Source organism: Saccopteryx leptura, chromosome 9 (genome assembly GCF_036850995.1).
Source record: "Saccopteryx leptura isolate mSacLep1 chromosome 9, mSacLep1_pri_phased_curated, whole genome shotgun sequence".
Classification (NCBI taxonomy): domain Eukaryota; kingdom Metazoa; phylum Chordata; class Mammalia; order Chiroptera; family Emballonuridae; genus Saccopteryx; species Saccopteryx leptura.
Window position 1 is genome coordinate 84,696,955 of NC_089511.1, and position 23,269 is coordinate 84,720,223.

The following is a 23,269-nucleotide window of genomic DNA, read 5'->3' on the forward strand; positions in this document are numbered from 1 at the left end:
GATGAAATACTGCACCTTTGATGTTGAACTGTGTAACAGCCACATATATAACAGAAAGTGTCAGGACTATTCTTACATTTAGGCCTACTTGAAGAAGCCATGATTCAATCTTAAAACAGAATTTATCAGATAATAATTTTTTACCTTTAAAAACAACTACAATTATGTAAAAGTGATGTTTGTAAAACATTAATTGCCTTGTGGTTATGTTCAATCCAAGAGTCGTTGCCCTTTAGCTCCAATTTAAAAGCCAATGCATGCCATTAACTGTAACAAAAGGAAATTAAAATTGCATAAAAGTAGAGCATGCACCCAAAAACAGATTTCAGATTTGGAATCAGCAATGCAAAAGTATATAGAAACAGTTTTAAAAACTCATGCAACAGAATGAAAACAAAAAATAGTTCTCCAGTGTTTTTTGGTCCCTGTGCTTTGTACTTTAATACAGCTAGTGCTCGACTTACGGCCACAATTGGTTCTGACAGACAGGTCGTAACACGATTTGGTTGTAAGTTGAGTTGGCTATATGTACAGTACTGTGAAATGATGTTATAAAAATCTTTAAGTCATATTTTATCATAATTTTCTTTCATTAATTTTATGTATCATAATTTTCTTTGTTCATTTTATGCCATTTGTATCTTCTCTACACCATTTTTTTTCTTACTTTTACATTCGTCAGGTTTAAGTAAAACACTGCATTACTAGTACAACTGGTTTAATATTTGCAAAGACAATTTCCTCTTTGTAGACATCTTGGGAAGGGTTTGATGAAAAATATCTAAGGCACAAAACACAAATTGCTTTACCGAGGCTGGGATAACAGTTGAAATGGTGCACGCGGAGATGGTAGTGCTGCCGGAAGCTGGTCCGCACTGTTGTATGCCCAGCTGGGCAACACTTGCGCTGCCAGATGCGGAGCAGTCGTGGCTAGCGATTGTGGTCATAAAGTCGAATGGTCATAAGTTGCATAGGTCGTAAATCGATCAATATTTGTAGAAACTTTGGAAGACATGATTGTGACTGTACACTTTAAAAATAGACAGGGAAATGATGACTTTATTATGCCTTAATTAAAAATTGTAATACAGGTGAAAATAATGTAAAAGATTAGGTCCTTACATAGCCTGCACAGAAAAGCTGTCAACTGCATCAATGCCAACTAATCTGGGTTAACAATTCCATTATTCTCAGGTAATTCAAGAACTAAGAAAATGGTCTTAATTAATTCCAGTACTGAGAGTAGCAGCCACCTTCACACCTCCAATGCCATGGGGACTCTCTCTCATCCGTTTGGGTTCCACTTCACTGTGAGATAAATTCTTAATATAATTTCTTATCTGGGAAGCTCTTCATTTCTTTTTCAATTTTAAATGACAGCCTTGCTTGTAAAGTAGTCTTGGTTATAGGTCCTTGTTTTTCATCATTTTGAACATTTTATGCCAGTCTTTTCTGGCCTGAAATGTTTCTGTGAGAAATAAGCTTATGGGAGCTTCCTTGTAGGTAACTAATTGTCTTTCCCTTGCTGCTTTAAAATTTTTTTTTTAATTATTTTTATCTTTTATCCTGGCCATTTTAATTATGGTGTGTTTTGGTGTGTCTTTGGATTCATCTTGTTTGGAACCCCTGCACTTTCTAGACTTGTGTGTCTTCATCCTTCACCCAGTTAGAGACATTTTCAGTCATTATTTTATCAAATAGGTTCTTAATTCCTCGTTCTCTCTCTTCTCCTTCTTAGTGCCTCTACAATGCAAATGTTGGTACATATCATGTTGTTCCAAAGGCCCCTTAAACTGTCCTCATTTGTAAATTCTTTTTTCTTTTTGCTGCACTAATTAGGTATTTTCTTCTACTTTGTTTTCCAAATTGCTGATTTGATCCTCTGCTTCATCTAACCTACTGTTTATTTGTTCAAGTATATTCTTCATTTTACATATTGTATACTTTATTTTTTACTGTTTTTTAATGGTTTCTATGTTCTTTTTTATGCTTACTATCTTTTTGTTTACATTTTCATTGATTTCATCAATTCTTTCCCTAAATTCCCTGAACATCCTTATAACCATTGTTCTAAACTCTATATGTGGTAAATTGCTTACCTCCATTTTATTTAGCTTGTTTCTCAGGAGATTTCTCCTATTGTTCTTATTTGGAGCATGTTTCTTTGTCACCTCATTTTCACTGACACTTTGTGCTTGTATCTATGTTGAGGTAGATCTGCTATGACTCCCAGTCTTTGTTGGGTAGCCTTATGTGTAGCAGGTGTCCTGTAGGACCCTGGGCACAATCTCCTTGACCACCCATTCTGGGTGTTCCAGCAGTGTCTCCTGTGTGGGTTATGTGGTCCCTCCTGTTATAATTGAGTCTTGTCATTGCTCATTTATGTGTAGGGTGTACCCTTAAGCTGCCTGATTGTGAGGATCAACCCCAACCACAGTGTATGAAGTGCTGCGCAGGTGCTGACCACACAGATTGGAATTATTCTCAGCAGGGTCTGGTTCCTGCCACCATGGTCTTCCTTTGGATATGCTACATGTGAAGCGAACTGGATCCTGCAATGTTGTCTGAAGTTAGCCACTGGGTTTGTTGTGCATCAAGCCCTTTCACTGGATCTGAGAGTTGATCAGCAAAAGTCCCTAAGGACCCTGACTTCACCTCAGCCTCCCGCTCCCTGCTGGCTGCCTGGTGGGCTCAGTCATTGAAAGATCTTCTGGTGGTTGTTGAGTTACATGCAATAGGCTCTCACCAGGTAGGGGCAAGAGGTGTTTATTTGATCTACACAGGCTCAAATTTGGTGCCAGTGCTGAGTTTGAGGCCACTCAGCAAAGCCCCAGGGTATACCAGGTCTAGCTGCCACCTGCTGGTGCTTGGACACCTTTGTGGTGGGTCGGAGCTCAGGGTATCATCAGGGTGAGGCCAGCTAACTATATCAAGCCCAAACAGACTAAGATTTGGTAGAAGGGAAGGCTCTGAGTCAGTTGAGCATGTGATGGAAAAATTTCTTCCATCCTGGAGTTACACTATTCAGTGTGTCCCAGATTCTGCCAGGAGCCTGATCTCAACAGGGCAGGGCCACTAGGAGTTAAGAGAAGAAAGGTTCTGGTCAAGCTTGGAGGAAGTTGGAGTAAGTGGTTCCTGTCTCAGCACACGTAACTCAGTCTGTCCCAGGTTCTCCCCAGATCTAGTCAGGGCAGAGCCAACAAGAGTAGAGAGGGTAGGGCTGCCAAAAGCCCAGAGGGTGAGTTAATGGATCGTCCATGAGAGAGGGGCACCAGTCAGGTTCACAGGAAAGTGGAAGGAATGACCCCTGCTCCTAAGCCATACAACTTGGTCAGTGAGACCCTTGAATCTTCTCAGACCTCTGCACCCAACCCCAGCAGAAGCTTCACAGGATGGGTCAACAGGGAGATCAGAGAGTGGGGCTATTGCATTTGCCCAGGCTGATTCCATATGGAGAGGAGTGCTCTACCCAAGAAAGATGGTGCCTGCAGTGTAGTGAAGTGACTCAGCAGAGGGGTTCCTGGAGTTTATCCCCTCAGCTCTCTCCCCAGAGCCACAATCCCTGCCTTGCCTCTTACTACTCTAGTGTGTTCCACCTTCCCTTCACCAGAACCTAGGGTGAGTGGATGCAGATTAAATTCTGTGTGTTGGCCCTTTAAGAGGGTGCTTATGTCTCTAGCAAACTCCTGTCTCTCCCTGGTAAACAGAATGCCTGCTGATTTTACAGCCAGATGTTATGTGGGTGCCTCTTCCTGTTCTGGTGTGCTTGGCTGGAGAGTCTGGCTTGGGTTTGAATCCCCATGCTTCTCAGCGGGAAGCCATGCAGTTGAGATATCCCTCCAGAATCTCAGCAGCTTCCCGGGGGAGCAGGGCCAGTCCATTTCACGTCTCTGCCCTTTCCTTCTAGTCTCAATATGTCTTTTTCTGTAAATCTTTGGTTATAAGACTTCTCTTCAGCTATTCTTCAGTTAGTTACTTAAATTGATTGTTCTACATTTTATTTCTACTTCCGGTTTGGTCCTGAAGGAGGTAGGTATAGCTTCTACCTACCCTGCCACCATCTTGAATCCTAATTAAATCCCACTTTAACACTTTGAGGATCATGGATTTTATTGTAGTTTCCTCCCTTCTGAAGTAATTTCACATCTTGATAAATATTTTATTAATTGGGTATACAACATTTATTTGGTCTGTCTGGAGGCTATTAAGAAGCATTAATAGAATTAAAGAGATACTAATTTATCATGAATTATTTAAATGGCTTTATGGCTTAAACTAAAGTCTGAATTTTAATGTAACTGGCCTATGGAACCTTTGTAGTTGCTTTTGAATAAGAAATATATATGATGTATACTATGCAACATGTAATATATAATATAAGGTGTATCATTCATTGGGAATTAGTTATTTTTCAATACAGAAAGTTTTCCATTCTGTTTCACAGATTTTGTTAATGTATGCACAGCCATAATTTAGAAATACAATAGGTAGGAACAGTTGTCCCCATTGAAATATGCATTGATCAAACTATGCAGTCAATGTTATAGCTTTGAATCTTAGCCTGTTTTCTGACACCTATTAGACGTGTACTTTTGTCTAGCCATAACCCTTCCTTGAGCTAGATTTCTTGTTCTCAATGGCCCCATAAAAAGAGCTCCCTTTAGGAAGACACTGTAGATGTATTGTGTCTATATGGTACCTGGTTTGGAGTGAATTCTCAGTAAGTTACATATCCTCCTTCTTTCCTCAACCTTGCTAAAACATCACACAAAAACAATTTCAAGTGCCTGTATATTTCACTGGAAAATCAATTCACATTCCTATGCAAGGCTGGAGGCAGAAGCTGCAGTGAGGATGCTGTCTCAACTTGGCTTGGTATATATAAGGTATTAACAATTCAGTTGGGAGAAACAAGTTGTTAAATGGTACAGTACAACATGTCGATCTTAACCAAAATATGGCAGTTAAATCCACAAATGTGTCGTTATTCACATGATTCCTATCAAGGCATCCAGAATGTTTCCTCCAGGTAGACATTCCCCTTGGTCCCCTGCATATTGCAGTACACCGTGACCGGAAGGGACGATAACACTGCAATCTGCCAAGTTCTGGGCACGAAAAGCTCTATTTCATTGTGTTAAATAGCCAAGCTGAGGAACTAGTGATTTATGGCAGCAAATTATTGTTGTTCATTAGTGGAAATTACTACTCAGCCCTGAAATAAAATGGTAATCAATGTGGTAAGTTGAGAACATCCACATTGGCTCTTTGGTGTTCACCTGCAAACTTCTCAGCCTGCATCACTGGCCAGGGGAAGAAGAAAAGGACTGGGGAGGCCAGGTGAGTATATACTGCCCAGAGAAATGAGCTTTCAGCCCTGTTGAGCTGCTGCAGGGGCTCCTGTCAGGAGAGGAGTTCAGCTCCAAGCCTAGATGCTTTCTGTTCCCAAGGAGATAAGAGTGTTGTGTTTGGATTCTCTCCCAGAATATTCAGATTATTTTCAGGGACAGGAGCTGTGGCAGTCAGGAGAGCAATGAAACCAATGGAGACAGCATGATGTGGCATGCCCTGAGCAACTACAGACCCCATGGTGCCAGCACTGTCCCCATGGTGCGCCCGTGGCCAGCTCAGGCCTGACACCTAGCTGAATCTCAGGAAACAGAGGCCTACAACCTGCATCACAAGAATTGATTTCACTTTGGAACAGATGGCCAGAATAACATAAAATTTCAGCTTCTTTTTTAATGTCACACTGAATACTGATGACGTGTAAGTTGCCAGACAAACAAATAACCCCATTTCATGTTGATCACCATTGTTGCCTACTGGAAGCAAATGCTCATGCCAAGAAATGTATTCTTCACTGTAACATCATGACCTCTGGTAGTGTTTCACACAAGCATTCTGAAGAATAACATTAACATGAGGTTTACTGCTGAGCTTCTCGACAATGCCATGGTCACTCAAGTGTGGTGATGACAGTGACAGTTCCTTGCCATTCCATCATGGAGATAGTAAAAGAAAACCAATTAAGTTTTTCAACCCTTCCTGGGCAGATAGACTGACTCTAAAATGGCAGCAGACTTAAATCCTTTTATAGTAGTGACTGCCATTCTTGGGATAGGAGGGAGGGTTTGCCTGCTGCCTTTTCCCTTTAGCATGATAAGAAAAGTGAACCTTGCTAGAGTGTTATTGCTGTGGTGAGAGAGAACAAGGACAGCTAAGACTTCTTTGTGTCTTAATTTAGAGTTATGTATCTTTAAATAGTTCTGATGCATAGGATATGCACATTTTTTATTAATAGTCTAGTTTTTAAATCATTTTTAGGTTAATAGTAAAATTGAGCAGAGAATACTGTCTTGCTGTTGCTAAATTTTTAAATTTTATCCTTTCTAATAGGTGTTTGGTAGTTTCCCTTCATTATTTTAATATGTAGTTTCCTAATGATGCATGAGTTTGAGCACTTGTTATATGCTTTTGATCACTATATACCTTTTTTTGATGAACTGTCTCCTTAGATTTTTGTTCATTTTTGAAATAGGGTTGTTTTCTTATTGAGTTTTAAGAGTTTTTAAAAATATTTCTGGTACAGTTCCTTTATCGGGTATATGTTTTAAATATTTTCCCAATACAGCAATACCTCAGTTTTTGTTGACTTTGGTTATCGTCAATTTTTTCCACAAAAAATTTGTATCAGTTGCCTCGGATTTTGTCAGCATGCCCATGTGACCTTGCTGCTAATTTTGGGAAAACAAGGGGCGACCCCAGCATTCTCCTGCTCAGTGTAGCACTGTTTCTGGTTGTGTGAGCATCACCCCGCGTGTCTAGCCAAACAATTCCATTGCTTTTCAGTGTTTTTATGCTTTTTTTATTGATAGCAAATGCTAATACTAAGTTACATTTAAGTGATTACTGCGTATACAGTATTTGGTGTAATGTATTTTTGGTATGTATTTTGGAGTGTATAGAACAAATTAATTGGATTTACATTGATTCGTATGGAAATAATTGCCTTGGTTTTCATCAGTTTTGGATTTTGCCAAATATTTTCAGACGCATTATGATGAAAACCAAGGTATCACTGTGTTTGACTTATCTTTTTATTCTCTTCACAATGTCTTTTGAAGAGCAGATATTTTACATTTTAACAAAGTCAAAATTTTCATTTCCTTTCATCAGTTATGCTTTTTTATATTGTATATAACAACTAATCACCGAACTTAGATCACATAGATTCTTTTTTTGAAAATTACTTACTATTGATTTAATTTTTTAAAATATATGTAGGCCTAGGACCCTGGCTGGTTAGCTCTGTTGGTTAGAGCATTGTCCTGAAACACCAAGGTTGCAGGATTGATCGCTGGCCAGGGCACATGAGGGAAGCAGCAAATGAATGTACCACTAAGTGGAAAAACAAGTGATTGCTTCTCTCTCTCTTTGTCTTCCTCTCCGTCTCCCTAAAATCAATCCATAAATAAGGAAATATAAAGAACATACGTAGGCCTGTTTAGATTATTTTTTGCTCCTTGTGATAGTTTTTGTAGATTGTCTTTCAAGGAATTGATCAATTTTATATAAATTATAAATTTCTCATTTATTACATTTTTAATGTTAACGGCATAAAAGCAATGGTTTCTATATACACTGCTCACAAAAATAGGGGATATTTTATCACTTCATATTCATTTTGAAATATCCCCTAATTTTTGTGAGCAGTATATATAAAATTGATATATATATATAATAATAAAATTGATAAAGTCCTAGACAGATAATTAGGTAGAATTAAATAAAACCTACTTAATTATCTGGTTAGAGATTTATCATATAATTTGTCTTTTCCAACAACCAGCTTTTGGCTTGATTGATTTTCTTTATTGAGTTCTTGTTTTCAAATTTATTGATGTATGTTCTAATTCTTATTTCTTTTCTTCTACTCACTTTGGATTTAATTTGCTCTGCAGTTTTTTGAGGTGAAAACATAGGTTACTGATTTTTAAATTACTCTTTTCTAATGTATGTATTTAATGCTATAAATTTTCCTCTAAAAACAATTTTTGCTGCTCTTACAGCTTTAGTTTAAGTTGTTTTATTTTCTTTTAGTTCAAAATGCTTTTATAATTTTGTCTTGATTTTTCTGTTTTGATCACTGTGTTATTTAAAAATGTGTTGTTTAATCTCTAAATATTTTGTGATTTTACAGCTATCTTTCTGTTATTGGTGTATATTTTAATTTCATTGTGTGATTTTTCTCTTTTAAATGTATTGAGATGCATTTTATAACCCAAAATGTGGTCTCTCTGGGTGAATATTTGATGTGAACTTGAGAAGAATGTATAATCTGTTGTTTTTAAATGAAGTCATCTACAAACGTCAATTAGGTCCAGATTGTTAATAGTGTTGTTTAATTATATCCTTACTGATTTTCTTAATTTCTAATAGAAAGATGTTGAAGTCTTCAGCAGTTCTACTTGTATCCGTTTTAGCTTTTGTTGCATTTGCTTCTGGCATTCAATTAAAAAAAAATTATTGGGCCCTGGCCGGTTGGCTCAGTGGTAGAGCGTCGGCCCGGCGTGCGGGGGTCCCAGTTTCGATTCCTGGCCAGGGCACACAGGAGAAGCGCCCATCTGCTTCTCCACCCCCACCCCCTCTCCTTCCTCTCTGTCTCTCTCTTCCCCTCCCGCAGCCAAGGCTCCATCGGAGCAAAGATGGCCCGGGCGCTGGGGATGGCTCCTTGGTCTCTGCCCCAGGCGCTAGAGTGGCTCAGCATTGCCCCCTGGTGGGCAGAGCGTCGCCCCTGGTGGGCGTGCCGGGTGGATCCCGGTGGGGCGCATGCGGGAGTCTGTCTGACTGTCTCTCCCTATTTCCAGCTTCAGAAAAATACAAAAAAAAAAAAAATAATAATAAATAAATAAAAATTATTGCTAAGGCTGTTAACGAAGAGCTTACTCCTGGTATTTTCTTCTAGGGGCTTTATGATTTCTGGTCTTAAATAAGTCTTTAACCCATATTGAGCTGTGTGTGTGTGTGTGTGTGTGTGTGTGTGTGTGTGTGTGTGGTGTGACATAGGGATCTACATTCATTGCTTTGCAAGTGGCTGTATAGTTTTCCCAACACCATTTATTGAAGAGATTATAATTTTTCTATTGTATATTTTTGGCTTCTTTGTCATCAATTAATTGGCCATTTCTATGTGGGTTTATTTCTGGGATTTCTCTTCTGTTCCATTGATCTATGTGTCTCTGTTTTTCCAATAACATACTATTTTACTTAGTGTAGTTTTGTAATAGAGTTTAAAATAAAGACGTGATATTTCTATTGATATTCTTTTTCAAGATTGATTTGGTGTTTGGGGTTCCATACAAATTACCTACTTTTGTTGAAAATGCCATTGGAATATTGATAAGAAGTGTATTAAATTCGTAGATTGCTTTGAATGGTTTAATTTAATTATTTAATTATTTAATAATAATTCTTCCAATCCATGAGCATGGAGTATCTTTTAATTTATTTGTTTATTCTTCAATTCCTTTTATCAACATCTTATAATTTTCAGCATGCATATCTTTCACTACCTTAAAGTTATCTTTAGGTATTTTGTTTTCTTTTTGCTGCAATTGAAATTGGAATTGTTTTTTTAATTTCTCTTTCTGATAGGTTAAGTGTATAAGAACAACTGATTTTTGTATGCTGATTTTGTATCATGAAAATTTACTGAATTTGTTTATTAGTTCTAACAGTTTTTTTGTGGAGTCTTTATGGTTTTCTACATATAATACCATACCATGTACAAATAGATACAGTTTTACTTCTCTCTTTCTTAATTGGATGCCTATTATTTCCTTTTCTTGCCTAATAACTCTGGCTAGAACTTCTAGTACAATGTTAACAAAAGTTGCGATAATGAGTATCCTTACCTTGTACACCAGGTGTTTTTTTTTTTGATTAGTGTTATCACAGCATTTCTTATACCATCCCTTTCTTTTTAAGCTATATGTGTCTTTGTATTTAAAGTTGATTTCTTATAGACAATGTTTAGCTAAATTTTAGTTTTACTCTGACAGTTTTTATCTTAAAATTGGTATATTTACACCAGTCATTATAAATGAATTTTTAAATATTTTTATTAATATCTACCATATATCTGTTTTCTGTTCATTGACTATGGGGTGTTTTTGTTTCTTTTTCTTTTTGCCTTCTTATTTTTCTGCCTTCTTTGGCTCTAATTAAGTATTTTATGTAAAACAATTTTATCTTCTCTTTCTTTGCATATTGATTATAGTATTTTGTTAAATTTTGTTTGCAACTAATTTAAGATTATTTTCAAATAACGCTTTATTTACTCATGAGTTAATACAGGTGATTTAGAATATTCCCAATTACTTCTTGACTTTTCATATAATATTCCTATCATTTATTTAACTTACTCATAAGCTGTAATCATTTAATACATTGTTGCTAATATTTTTGAACAGTATTCATTAATTTAAGAATAAAAAGTCATCTTTATTCTTTCTCTGCAGCTCCTTATTTTTTATGTAAATCCTAATTTCTTATGTCTATAATTTTTCTTCTCTCTGAATAACTTTTAACATTTCTTGCTAGGCACTTCCACTAGCAACAAATTTACTTAATGTTTGTTTGAGAAAAAAATTCTACTTTATTTTGGAAAGTTAATTTCATAGGTTCTGAACTTTTGATTGATAGTGGTTTTGTTTTGTTTTACCTCAAAATTTTATTTACTCCAATCTCCTTTTGCATTTATGATTTTCAAGAAGAAGAAGAATTTTTATTCTTCTGTACCCATAAGTAAGATTTTTACCCTTCCACCATTAGGCTTCTTTCAAAGTTTTTATTTGTCTTTTATTTTTGTGTAGATGGAATAAGTTATAATTATTGTAGTATTTTTTTTTTTTTGCCTGATACTCTCTGAGCTTCCTGGATCTGTGGTTTTGTGTCCATTGTTAATTTTTTAAAAAAAATAGTCATTATTTCTCCAATCAAAAGACACAGGGTAGCTGCATGGATAAGAAAACAGGACCCATACATATGCTGTCTTCCAAGAGATCCATCTCAGAACAAAAGATACACATAACTGAAAATAACGGAATGAAATAAAGTATTTCATGCAAATAGAAATGAAAAAAAAGCTGGGTAGCAATACTTATATCTGAAAATATAGACTTTAAAACAAAGGCTAAAGTAAGGGATAAAAAAGGTCACCACATAATGATAAAGAGAACAATCCAACAGGAGGATATAACCATTGTAAATATCTATGCACCTAATATAGGAGCACCTAAGTGTATAAAGCAGATTTTGATGAACATAAAGGGTAAGATAAACAGCAATACTATAAAAGTAGAGGATTTTTAATACCCACTAACATCAAGGGATAGATCCCCCAGACAGAAAATTAACAAAGAAACAGCAGCCTTAAATGACATACTAATTCAACTGCATTTAATTGATATCTTTAGAAACCAACGTAGCACAATATACATTTTTTTCAAGTGCTTATGGTACATTTTCTTGGATAAACCACATATTAGGACACAAAACAAGACTTAATAAATTTAAGAAGACTGAAATCATCTTCTCTGATCACAATGGTATGAAACTAGAAATCAACTACAATAGAAAAACTGAAAAACATTCAAACATTTGGAGGCTAAATAGCATGTTATTAAATAACAAATGGTTTAACAATAAGATCAAGGATAATAAAAAATTTCCTTTAAACAAATGAAAATGAACATACAACAACTCCAAGTTCCTGGGACACAGCAAAAGCAGTCCTGAGAGGGAAGTTTATAGCATTACAGGCATACTTTAAGAATCAAAAAAATCTCAAATAAACAACTTAACCCAGCATCTAAAAGAACTAGAAAAAGAACAATAAATAAAGCCCAGAGGAAGTAGAAGGAAGGAAATAATAAAGATCAGAGCAGAAATAAATGACATAGAGGCTAAAAAAAATACAAAATATTAATGAAACCAAGAGCTGATTCTTTGAAAAGGTAAACCAGATTGATGAATATTTAATCAGACTCATCAAGAAAAAAAAGAGAGAGGACTCAAATAAATAAAATTAGAAATGAGAGTGGAGAAGTAACAACTGACACAACAGAAATACAAAGGACTGTAAGAAAATACAAGAAGATCTATATGCCAAAATTGGACAACCCTGGTGAAATAGATAAATTCCTAGAAACATACAATCTTCCAAAACTCAATCTGGAAGAATCAGTAAACCTAAACAGACTGGTTTCAACAAATGAAATGGAAACAATTATCTAAAAAATTTTAGCAAACAAAAGTCCTGGCCCAGTTGGCTTCACAGGCAAATTATACTAAAAATTCAAAGAAGAACTAACACCTATCCTTCCCAAGCTATTTCAAAAAATTCAAGAGAAGGAGAGACTTCCAAGCTCCTTTTATGAGACAAGCATTATCTTCATTCCAAAACCAGGTAAAAACACTACAAAAAAAGAAAACTACAGGTATAAGCAAATATCCCTGATGAACTTAGATGCTAAATTCTCAACAAAATATTAGCAAACAGGATCCAGCAATACATTAGAAAAATCATACATCATGATCAAGTGGATTCTGGGGAGGCAAGGCTGGTACAATATTTGCAAATCAATCAATGTGAATCATCATATATACAAAAAAAAAGATAAAAATCACATGATTATATTAATAGATGCAGTAAAAGCATTTTTTTTTTTTTTGTATTTTTCCGAAGCTGGAAACCGGGAGGCAGTCAGACAGACTCCCACATGCACCCGACCGGGATCCGCCTGGCATGCCCACCAGGGGGCGATGCTCTGCCCATCTTGGGGCGTCGCTCTGCTGCCATCAGAGCCATTCTAGCGCCTGAGGCAGAGGCCACAGAGCCATCCCCAGTGCCCGGGCCATCTTTGCTCCAATGGAACCTTGGCTGCGGGAGGGGAAGAGAGAGACAAAGAGGAAGGAGAGGGGGAGGGATGGAGAAGCAGATGGGCACTTCTCCTGTGTGCCCTGGCCAGGAATTGAACCCAGGACTCCTGCATGCCAGGCCGATGCTCTACCACTGAGCCAACCAGCCAGGGCCCAATAAAAGCATTTGATAAAATTCAGCACCCATTTATGATCAAAACTCTCAGCAAAGTGGTAATACAGGGAACACACCTCAACATAATAAAGGCCATCTATTACAAACTGACAGCCAACATCATGCTCAGTGCACAAAAATTAAAAGCAATCCTCTTGAGATCAGGAACAAGGCAGGGGTGCCCCCTTTTACCACTCTTATTCAGCACAGTTCTAGAAGTCCTAACCACAGCAATCAGAGAAGAAGAAGAAATAAAAGGCAAACAAATTGGAAAAGAAGTAAAACTATCATTATTTGCTGATGACATGATACTGTATATAGAAAACCCTAAAGTCTCACTCAAAAAACTACTAGGCCTGATAAATGAATTTGGCAAGGTGGGAGGATATAAAATTAATATTCAGAAGTCAGTGGCATTTTTATATACCAACAATAAACTGTCTGAAAGAGAAATTAAGAAAACAATCCCCTACATTATTGCAACAACAACAAAAAATATTTAGTAGTACATTTAACCAAGGAGGTAAAAGACTTGTACTCAGAAAATTATAAGACATTGAAAAAAAAATCAAGAAAATATAAACAAGTGGAATCATATACCATATTCATGGATAGGAAGAATAAACATCATTAAAATGTCTATTACCCAAAGCAATCTATAAATTCAATGCAATTCTTATTAAAATACCAATGGCATACTTTAAAGATATAGAACAAATATTCTAAAAATTTATATGGAACCAAAAAAGAACACGAATAGCCTCAGCAAACTTGAAAATGAAGAATAAAGTGGGAAGTATTACACTTCCTGATATCAAGTTATACTACAAGGCCATTGTAATCAAAACAGCTTGGTACTGCCATAAGAACAGGCATACAGGTCAATATAACAGAACAGAGAACCCAGAAATAAACCCATGCCTTTATGGTCAATTGATATTTGACAAAGGAGGTAAGAGCATACAGTGGAGTAAAGATGGTCTTTTTAATAAATGGTGTTGGGAAAATTGGACAGGTACATGCAAAAAAAATGAAACTAGACCACCAACTTACACCATTCACAAAAATAAACTCAAAATAAATAAAAGACTTAAATATAATTAATGAAACCATAAACATCTTGGAAGAAAACATAGGCTGTGTACTCTCTGATATTTCTAGCAGCAATATTTTTGCCAGTTTATCTCCATGGGAAGTGAAATAAAGAACAAAATAAACAAATGGAACTATACCAAACTAAAAAACTTTTGCACAGCAAAAGACACCATTAACAAAATGAAAAGACAACCCACACAATGGGAGAACATATTCACCAATATGTCTGGTAAGGGGTTAATAATCAAAATTTATAAAGAACTGCATTTGCCAGGCAGAAGAATGTCCCCTCCATTTTTGCACCACTCCCTTGGGATCCTGTTGCTGCTACTGAGCAGTAACACTCTTCCTGTCCTCTTCAAGGATTAGGTAGGTCCCAATGAACTTCCTAGTGAAGCAGGCTTATGCAGTCTAGTTAATTGTGCTTAATAACGCCCCCTTTCTTTATTAGTATCAAGGTACCTACATTAACAATGTAGGTACCTTGATACTAATTCTACAACATTATTTTGGCTTGATTGAAGACTGATTTTATAACTGCAGAAGTTGAAGATTTTTTTCCTGTCACTATGCAGTGACATGTGGTACTGGGTAGAAGCCTGGGCTCTCCAGCCACACTGTCTGTGACAGCCACTCCTTTTTTAATTGAATGTGAATGTACAGTTTAGTTTCTCTGTGCTTCAATTTCTTTAAGTGCAAAAGAGTTAATAATGGTCTCAGAACTGCAGAGAGGGCTAATGACTCTGCATCTGCAAAGAGCTTCGTAGCCTAAGTGTTCAATAATTGTTTGTGTCATAGTTGTCATTGTTGTTGTTCTACATGGGGCCTTTTCACAGAGGCACCACTACACAGAATAGGGACACACAAGCACCCTTTCAAGCCACCTCCGGTCCTCCTAAGTGCCAGTAAGAAATGGGAAAACTCCCTAGTGATAAGTTATTATTTCTTATCAATCCACATAGGGTTCAGCCACAGCTGAAGGCTAGGAAAGGTAGATGCTGTTACTCACTACTTATGAGTCATTAAAAATAAAATCATTCCTTGCTTGGTCAGAGCAGTAAGAATGCATCTATCCTCACCTCCACAGGTGCGGAACCAGCTGTTCATCCACTCACATGTCGGGCACAGTATTGGCTCCAGAGTGCTACATTATGACCAGGTTGCACCAGACAACTTTATAGCTGAGGTCTGCAGGCTCCAATACCTATCAGTACATGCTGGTGACTGGAGAAATTTAACAAGCTTTCACAAAGACAGTGCAAAGTATTGCACCCTGAAGTCATTCTCTACTTTTAAAAATATTTTTTTAGAGAGAGCCACCTTATCTTTGATACAGTTTGTCAGCCTGGTAATTATTTCCTGGCAGGAAGTTGTCCCTGTTTCAATTTCTGTGTCTTAAGCTAATGGAAGAAAACAAACAAGCAAACCAAAATGCAAACAAAAAACACATGTGCATACACAGAAACAAACAAACACAGGGACACTGTTTGATATAAGGATAGATAAGAGATTAAAATGAACAGGGATTTTGACCATGAGGGCTAGCGTCTCTCAGAGTCAGGGATAAGGTTGAGAGTGCTAAGAAAACATTTCTCCTCTCATGATTTGTGAAGAACCCTTTAGATTGGACATCCATTTACTATGACTCAACTGCCCTTTGTCTCTCCTTTGTCCTTATTTCTTTGTCTTTCTAATTTGGCACCCTCCTCTAAGTGACCTCCACTCTCCCTCTGGTCTCTAGTTGGCTTTTCTGGCAAAGACACCAGTTGGCCCAGCTTATCAACACCATCACCACTTCAGCAGAGTCTTTGTGCCCTAACTGCTCCCAGGACCTTTACCTGCACTGCTCAGGTGGCCCCACTAGACCTGAACGTTGTTGCCTTGGAAGCTGAGCCGTCATAGTCACAGAAGCCACAGTGCCTTGCCTGGCAGTAGGGTACTAGGTGCTGAGGGAGGGTGCTTCTCTAGGCTGGAAGGCTCCATGCTTACCCAATGCAGTCAAGAAACTAAAATGATTCTTGTGACAATTTAAGGGGATGCTTTAAATTTGTTTTCAAATATTAATTTGAGTCATTATTTAAAATTTTTGTGTATCTCCTGACAAATTAATTTTTATTTGTTAAATTTCTTTTTATCCCAGAGATCAGCACTTTTTTTTCTGTAAAAGGACAAATAGTAAATATGTGGGCTTCCTGTACTTTGCTGCTACTACTCAACTCTGTTGTTGTAACACAAACACAGCCATAATAATACATACACAAATGGATGCATCCATGCCCCAACAAAACCTTATTCACAGAAGCAGACTAGCCTGCTGTATTTGGCCCTTTCCGGCAGTTCTCTGACCTCTGTTCTTCCCAGTGCAAATGCACTAAGGCTGTGGTCAACCCCTCACACCCCACATTCACTTTGCACTTCTGTACTCCCTGTTGCCTGCCTTGCAGAGCTCACTACTCCTGAGAATGGCTTATTTCACAGGATTGCATGGTGGGGGGGGGGGGGGTAACTCTTTTGTGAAATCACAGCATCTCTCTTTTTAAAAAAATTTTTATTGATTGATTTTTAGAGAGAGAAGGAGCGAGACAAACAGAGGGAGAAAGAGAGAAAGAGAGAAACATTGATTTGTTATCCCACTTATTCATGCCGTCAGTGGCGTATTCTTGTGCGTGCCCTGATGGCGGACTGAGCACGCACACCTGGCGTGTCAGAATGACACTCTGTAACCAGCTGAGCTACCTGGCCAGAGCCCTGCTCAGTGTCTCTCTTTTAAATGGAGACAAAACATGAATCGCCTAAAAAGAAAATGATGCCTCAGAATCATTAAAAAAAAAAAAAAAAAGGCATGCACTTGAGGGAAATTTCTAGCAAATAAAATAGAATGTTTTCTCCTAGATTTGATGAGAATGGCACTTCTATCACACAAAACATGCATATCTGCTTAGGCACAGACATTTTGCTGAGAATCAGAACTATCATACTTCCTCCTGACAGCCCTGTAAGATGCGTGAATGATAATGGCGGGGGCTGGGGAGTAGTAAGAATTATAATACTTTCTGCTTTTGACAAGTGTCATAACTCTGTTGTTCTTCCCCAAAATGGAATTATTTTTTGAGCCACTGTATCCACAACCTGGCTGTCATTTTTGTCCTGAGAAATGCTTGTACCATTTTACCTTTCAGAAAAGCAAATTTTAAAACAATCTCCAGGAATGAGATTTCCCTTCTGAAATGGTCAGTCTGAGAACAGTGCCTGTGGGCTTCTTTCCTGGATGAATTTTATTCCAACTGTGAGCTACTTATTCTAAGTCTTTCCACAATTGTTCTTCAGAAGCCTTTTTCCTTTGATTACTATAGACTTTCTCTCTGTCATAAATGATCAGTGTGGTATTTGATCGTGACAGCAATGAGCCTTTGCTATGTATGAGACAACAGGAAGATTTTGAAATATTTCCACTCATGTGGCCCTCCTACCTGAGCCGCCTCAACCGTAGAGACAACGGGAGATCCAGAATTTCTGCCCCTCTCTTCCTTGGGGTTATGAGTTTCCCTGCAGTCTTAGATTTTTCATAATTGCTGTTTCATTCAGAAGTATTACCATGTGAACTGTTTCTGAAGATCACAGCTTGTATGAGTGGCAGGGGACATCAAGGGAAAGAAGAAAGTGTCCTAACATCCCTTCAGAACTATTGTCAGAACCTGCATGCCAGATTTACTTTCACAATCCCCCTTTTACCTCCACCTCCTCGCGGCACTCCAGGTCATAACTGTTTGATGGAATAGGCCATATCATGACCCGTATGCCAGGGTTAATAATGTTAGTAAAGTTTAAGGCTGGGTGTCTAATTAACAGAAAATAATAAACAGAACCACACATCTAAGAATAAAATTCAAGGAGACTAAGAATTCCAGGATAATCTCAGTCTAAAGACATGTAAATATGTGTTTGGATCTGAACAACCTTTCATGACTTTGCTCAGTGTCTCCAAGGAACTTGATGACATGTGTCGTATGCAGTGTCAAGAACACAAGGTCCTAATTTCTCAGCCATCTTGGCAGTCTGTTGTAGGTGCCACTTCAGAGTGCAAGCTGAATGCATTCCGATTATGTGGCTTTTCCCGCCTTTATGGAACAACACAGCACAAAACAGGAACAAAACAAGAACAAAACAACCAGCAAAGCTCAAGGGGCTCACAGATTAAAAGGAAGATAACTACCCAACCCAGGGACCGCACCACCATATAATAATCTGGACAATGGAGATTACTCCATTTCTTTCTCCAGAAGCACAAAAAAAGGGGCCTGCACTGGTGGGTGTTGTGTGGAGTGGAGTGAAGGGACAGCTCCTCCTCATGGAAACCTGAGATCCAATTGATAGGCTTCTAGCTGGGGAGTTAGTTCAGAGAAGGAAGGAGGCCATCCCAGGAAGAAGGAAAAAAATGTGTCCTTAGCTGGAGGTGGGAGGTGAGGGCGGGGATGAGGAGCAGAGCGTGGAAGGCATTGGTAAGAGAAAAGACTGGCCCAGAAGATAAAGGAAGACACCCATCATCACCCTTACATCCTCACCGCAAACTGCTTTATCTCTCCTCCTGAATACCCAATTCCTTCCAGTGTTCATTCGGGCTACAATTATACAGCCTTGCTTGATTCTTTTTCTTTTTTTTTTCTTTTTCTTTTTCTTTTGTATTTTAACAAAGTTAGAAGCCAGGAAGCAGAGAAACAGACTCCTGCATAGGCCCGACTGGGATCCACCCGGCATGCCCACCAGGGGGCGATGCTCTGCCCATCTGGGGTGTTGTTCTGTTGCATCCAGAGCCATTCTAGTGCCTGAGACAGAGGCCATGGAGCCGTCCTTAGTTAGTGCCAGGGCCAACTTTGCTTCAATGGAGCCTTGGCTGCGGGAGGGGAAGAGAGAGACAGAGAGGAAGGAGAGGGGGAAGGGTGGAGAAGCAGATGGGCGCTTCTCCTGTGTGCCTGAACCTGAGACTTCCACATGACAGGCTGACGCTCTACTGCTGAGCCAACTGGCCAGGGCCGCTTGATTTATTTTTTCTCCATATCTTACACCTAGTACATCAGCAAGGCTAGGAACCTTAACAGCTTTGGTTTAGACACTCATCCATCCTTTATTTCACAAAACCAACTCATTTTGGAGGGTACTTATTATTTAATGACTTTGAGACTTTACTTAAACAAGTGTTAATGATGAAGACACCTAAACAAAACTTGCTAGAACTTGGGCGTCAGGCACAATTGGTTCTTGGTTATACCTTTCACCTTCTACCTGTGACCTTGAGAAAGTCCCTTGAGCTCTCCGGGTCTTTGAACATGGGCAGAAAGGAGCTGATTCTGTGTTTCTCAGACTGCTTGGCACAGGGCCATTAAATATTAAATAGCAGAAGTTCCTGTTTCGTGGCTTCCATGTCTCTTTTGAAACGTCCTTTATTTCATTTTTAAACATACATTGCCTCTTCTATTTGATTTTGAACACCTGTGAGCCAAGACTACATTTTAGTTGGGGTTTTTTTTATTTTTAAATAAGACTTTCTCGGTGTATGTTCCTACTTTTGCTTGGTTTTGATTTGCATGGGAGTCCTGTTCTGTCGGCTCTTGAATGTGGGAGAGAAGTGCCTAGTTTCCCTCTCTGCTGCCTCCAGAGTAGGGAAGGAGGTTAAGAAAAGAGCAAAGGATTCATGACCTTCTGAAAGAGAGGCATGAATTCAGGTTCCAGGTCTTTTTCTCCAAAGTTGTTATATCAATCTCTTTGAGCCTCACTTTCCTTAACTCTGAAATGAAGACAAAAATATTTCCATTTCATCCTGCTTATAAAATCATAGCTAGGCATTTGTCTCAATCAGTTTACACTCTTTTCGTGGGCAGGACCACAGGGATCTCCCCAAACCCCCCGCAGCAGCCTGCCAGGCTCCATCTCCTTCCCTTCCGCCTAATTCTCAACCCTCTTTATTCTATGGATGGTACCTTGTTCTCCCGACTGGTGGATATTTGATTGATATTTTAGCAAGACAGCCTTCTTGCTTTGTAATTCTGACTTTACCTTTACACATCATATTTTATACTCCCCTTGCCTTCAATAAAGAATGGTCCTGGGTAGAATCTTGTCCCATTTCCACTTCCACGCTCTTGTCTCTTGATCCAGAGATACCACCTTTTCTAGAAGAGAATACATATATTATTTAACTCCACCCTAATGAAATAAGTAATTAAATGTGTTTAAGAAATATGAATTGCTTTAATAGCCTCCTGAAAATCATTTAAGATACTTCTTTGTGCCATGACAATTATTGTGTTCACTAGTCTCTGTATAAGGTTAGTTCATATATATTTCTAGCAACAATAACAATATATTTGGGTAAACTCAGTTTAATCTGATGTTGGTGTCACCTGTGGTTATTATTCTGGTAAATTTAAACAAGACATTTCAACAATTGTCTTACTGCCATGATATTCTCCTCAAAGTTATTAAGCTCTTTGATTGAATGTCCTCTTGATTTGGGCATTAGTATTTGATAATCAGACATATCAGCTATTGTGAATAATGTTGCAGTGGACATTGGAGTGCAGATATCTCTCTGAGGTCATGATTTCATTTCCTTTGGATGTATATCCAACAGGGAATTTGCTGGATCATATGGTGTGCCATATTTAATTTTTTGAGGAAGCTTCACTGTTTTCCATAGTTGCTGTACCAATTTACATTCCAAACAACTGCACAAGGCTTCCCTTTTGTCCACATCTTAGCCAACACTTTTTATCTCTTGCCTAACCACTCTACCAGGTGTGAGGTGATACTGCATTGTGGTTTTGATTTGCATTTCCCTGATGATTAGTGATATTAATCACCTTTTCACATGTCTGTTAACTACCTTTATGTCTTTGGGAAAATATTTTTAGCTACTCTGCCTATTATTTTTATTTTTTTTTCTTTCTTGCTATTGAGTTTGTATAAGTTCCTAATTTTTAAAATTAATTTTAATGGGGTGACATTGATAAATCAGGGTACATCTAATTTTTTTATATTAACTCTTTATCAGGTAGATGGTCTGAAAAATTTTCTCCCATCCCATCTGTTGCCTTTTATTGGTGTTGATTTTTTTTTTCTGTGCAGAAGCTCTTTAAGTCTTTTATGTTTCTACTTACTAATTTTTGCTTTTGTTATTTTGTGCTTTTGGTGTCATACCCACAAAATCATTACCAAGACTTAAGTCAAGGAGTTTATTTCTTATGTTTTCGTTTAGGAGTTTTTGGTTTCATGTCTTATGTTTCAGTCCATAATCCATTTCAAGTTAATTTTTGTGAGTAGTATAAGATAAAGGTTCAATATCATTTTTCTTCATATGATTATACAATTTCCCTCATATCATTTATTGAATAGACTATCCTTATGCCATTCATCGGGTTCTCTTGTCAAATATTAGTTGACATATATGCAAGGGTTTATTTCTGGGCCCCTGATTCTGTTCCATCAGCTTAGATTTCTATTTTTATGCCAATACCATACTGTTTTAATAACTATAACTTTGCAGTATAGTTTGAAATAAGGTAATGTGTCCCCACTACCTCTGTTCTTCTTTCCCAGTATTGCTTTAGCTAATCAAGGTATTTTTCGATTCTATATGAATTTTAGTATTGCTTTTCTGTTTCTATATAAAATGCCTTTGAAATTTTAATAAGGATTGCCTTGAATCTGTAGATCACTTAGGGTAGTATGGACTTGCTGATGTCACTCTGCTTATAACTCTTCAACACTTTATCATACTGTTTTGTATTTATTTTTAAAGGCCTGTCTCATCAGCTAGATTATAGGATTTGGGGAATTTTAACTTATGTGTCCTTATGATATGGGATGCAGGAGTGAATACAATAAACATAGATTGTAAATTTCTGCTAATCTTAAAGTTTAATCCTGCTCAGAGATGAAGTTCTTAGTAGTTATTCCAATAGGTAGTGGTTCCTCCATCAGATTGAGCTAAGCAGTGTTTTGTTTTTGTTTTTATTTTGCTTTAGAAAAGCAAATTCTCAGAATTTTTAAAGTATTTACAATTTTTTTGGTGAGACAGAGATAGAAACAGAAAGGGACAGAAAGGAAAGGAGAGAGATGAGAGGCATCCACCTGTAGTTGAGTCACTTTTAGTTGTTCATTGATTGCTTCTCATACTTACTTGACTTGGAGGGGAGGAAGGGTATTCCACAGGAGCCAGTGACTTGCTCAACACAGTGACCTCTGGGCTCAAGTCAGCAATCATGGGATCAGTCTATGATCCCATGCTCAAGCTGGCAACTCATGCTCAAGCTGGTGAGCCTGCACTCAAGCTGGATAAACCCACACTTAAGCTAGCGACCTTGGGGTTTCAAACCTGGGTCCTCAGCATCCCAGATTGACACTCTATCCCAGGCATGGCCAACATAGGGCCCGCGGGCCGGATCTGGTCCATGTAATGAGTTTATGTGGTCCGTGATTAAATTTTTACTATTGTCCGCTACTTTAAAATCTCAGCTACTCAGAAGCGGAAACGTCTTTGATTATTGGAAATTGAAATATTTAGGAAGATAGTGATACGTGGAGAAGAATTCCACATGTGATTAATCTAGGGTTAACTTCCAATAATTGATCGAATGGTTTAGTGATACTTCTTTATTTTTTAAAAAAAATCCATTTTAAAGATTTACAACTTTTGTACTCGCCTGTACTCGATAGGAACTGTTTGACATTTAGCGGCGATATGAAACCCACATTCTTTTAGGTGGAGTTTGTCAGTGCGCACCCAAAGTCAAACAATTTGATATTTTTGTGGTCAAGTGTGCTGAGTCAAGTGGCATTGCAGCATAGACAGTAGCTGCAGTTGATAACTGAAAACATGTCCAGGCTGTTTGTAAAACAAAATAATTGTTTTATTTGTGATATAACCCCTTCAAACTCATTCTATTAATTAAATATTGTTTCGATTGCGATATAGTTTTGGATATTTATACGGTATGTAATCATATTTTTATTAAAATATATTTTTATTAAAATAATATTGTATATTAAAACTTTTCACTCACATTTATTCATAAACAA

The 23,269-nt window shown here is 37.7% G+C and overlaps 1 protein-coding gene across 4 annotated transcripts in view; it reads left to right on the top strand.

The window, feature by feature from the left end:
* Positions 1 to 23,269, top strand: part of NRG3 (neuregulin 3) — a 1,209,406-nt gene that overhangs the window by 1,122,795 nt on the left and 63,342 nt on the right. The window lies entirely within an intron of this gene.